Below are 2,779 nucleotides of genomic sequence, written 5' to 3'. Positions count from 1 at the left end.
ACGATCTCATGTGCCGCCATGAGACCTAGAACGTTTTGAATGTAATGAACAGTAACTTTCTGGCCTAGCTTGATATTCTTTACGGTGTTTAGAGTGGATTCGACACGTGCAGGAGACAGCTGTGCTCACATTGGGATTGAATCACATACAACCCCCAAATACGTCCTCTGGGCAGGAGAGAGAGCACTTTTCTTGGCATCGAGTCTCAACCCCAGAGATTTGAGATGAGTGAGGACAACACTCTTGTGAAGCTTGCACTCTTGCACTGGACCAAAATCAGCAAGTCGTCTATGTAATTCAGAATGTGGAAGCCCTGGAGTCGCAGAGGAGCCAGTGCTGCATCCATACATTTTGTGTATTTGCGGGGAGATAAGGCTAGGCTGAATGAAAGAACCCGATACTGCTAAGCTTCGCCCCCAAAAACGAACATCAGGAACTTCCTGTGTTGTTGCAAAATTTCTATGTGAAAGTATGAGCCTGTGTCAACAAATGCACTTGTTTTGGGTTTCCTGGTAGTTAAGACCACGCTGTTGAAATGTGGAGGACAATGGACAAACTGTATTCTGTAGCCCATTTCCACAGTCTTTAGGACCCAAGGAGAGATATTTAGCAGTAGTTTCCATGCTGCCATACGATCTGTAAGGGGCACTAGTTTTGACACTTTGTTTTACTGGGGGTTAGATGTTACATCCTCGGTGTCCTGAACCATGACAGCACATGTAACATTTAGCTGAAGACCGCTGCCACCAAAAAACGGAGCCAACGGAGATTGGACAGGGATCTCCTGAGGCTGCCAAGAAGGAGCTCTTAATGCTCGTTAGAATTTTCTGACCCTCAGGGTCCTAGGCGTACAAACCTCAGGACCTCTTTTTGGCCACAATTACCATTCTCAGGTCTGGTTTCTTGGTGGTTTGACTCGCCACACTCTCTTTCTGGGCTTCTCACTTCAGAGAAGCTAGATTTAGTCGAGACTAGGATGCTTGAGCATGGTGGGGGAGAAACTTTACTTGATGCCTGTGAGGTTTAGCCACAGGTGCCTCTCTGTGGTGACCATAGTGGTGCATGCTGTCTGCTTAGTCACCCGGAGAGACAGATCTGTGGCCTGGTGAAGTTCTGAAAATGCCTCCTCAATAATGCTCATGCTCAATTATTTCGGCAGATCAGCCTGGTATGCCTGTAGAGCACTTTGCACGCATCTCTTCACAGAATCCCTTGACATAGCCATGATGTAATTTTCTTTTACTTTTTTTTTTAACACAAATAGAAAACTGCAAAGCAGCCTTGATCGCAATGCACACACAAACACAAACACACACACAATATGGTCCCTGAAGAAAAAGAAACCTGAAGGTGTGTCTGTTTCATGTCTATTTATAACCTCTCAGGTGCACGCATTCCAATGACGTCAGTGACAAAGGTTGTTTCAGCCAAATTCTTGGTGTGTTTGCTGCACATGCTCTACAACCGGTCGAACAAAGAATGTCCTCAACAGCATTAATGAAATGCAGCATCGAGTGTAGCTTTTGATAGGGAACTTGTGTTTACTATGTTTTCTTCAGTTATTAAAGGAATTAATATGTAATGACTATTCTGTGATTATTTACTTACCCTTATGACTGATATTTAAACTATATATATATATATATATATATATATTAGGGCTGTAACGGTACGCGTCTCGTGTAGTTTTATATATGTTATTTTTTATATATTATATAGCATATTTTAAAAACTTTTAAAAATATAAGATGTATGTTTATTTGCAACAGTTATGCTAACAACAACAAAAAGACATTTATGACAGTAAAACAGCGACATCTGCTGACGGACACCGTGCTGCGCTGTCACGGGAACATCCCAGCTGAAGATAATGAGGAAATTACATCGCTCCCTTGCCAAGTGCATTCCAAACGACTACATAATGGCACGCACGTGCCCTGCTCACTCCAAAGTCCCCACTCCAAGGGGATAGGGATGATCACTTCCATTTGGAATTTGCCTGTGAACCGTTCGGTACACGATACGCGTACCGTTACACCCCTAATATATATATATATATAATAGTGTTTTTCCCTTTTTGGACAAAGAAAGCTGTGTTAAGGAGGAAAAGGAGCAGTAGATTCTTCAGAATTCTTTTGTGTTTTACAATAAAAAAAAAAGTAAAACATTATTTTGATATTATGTGAGCCCTGTGATGGACATGGACTAGTCATCTGTCCCAGGTGTTTCCTTTGCCTTTGACCCAAAATGCTGGGAGGCCCTTCTGTGACCCTACAGAGGGTAAGCAGTTTGAAGAATGGATGGATGGATAAAGACAATCAAACAAACAAAAGAACAGAAAATGTAATAGGCAGATATCAAATTATGGAATATTTGGATTGAGAAAGTCAAAACAATAAGAAAATAAGACAAAAGCTAAAGGAATAATTTGCTAAAATAAAGTAACAAAATCGTTGTACAGTGACCAGGCACTAATACCACAGTACTTTATCAATATAATATTCATATAGGCCTACAACAGTATTTACTGTACATGTAAAAAAAAAAAAAAATTAAATAAATAAATAAAAAATACTATGGCATTAATATAGGGGAGCACGGGGCACAAAGTAACGCGGTGTAAATTGTAACACACGTGGTTTAAATATTTCCACACATGCTAGCATAACCAAATTTACAGCATTTACTAGTTACCATATCAACATTATATAGAGAAAAAAAGTGCACCAAAATTCTAAAGTTTTTTGAAGATATCGCTGAACATTTATTTTACCATAGT

This window comes from Sinocyclocheilus rhinocerous, unplaced genomic scaffold (genome assembly GCF_001515625.1).
Source record: "Sinocyclocheilus rhinocerous isolate Xijiao unplaced genomic scaffold, SAMN03320098_v1.1 scaffold552, whole genome shotgun sequence".
Classification (NCBI taxonomy): Eukaryota; Metazoa; Chordata; class Actinopteri; order Cypriniformes; family Cyprinidae; genus Sinocyclocheilus; species Sinocyclocheilus rhinocerous.
This window is presented reverse-complemented; position numbering follows the sequence as displayed.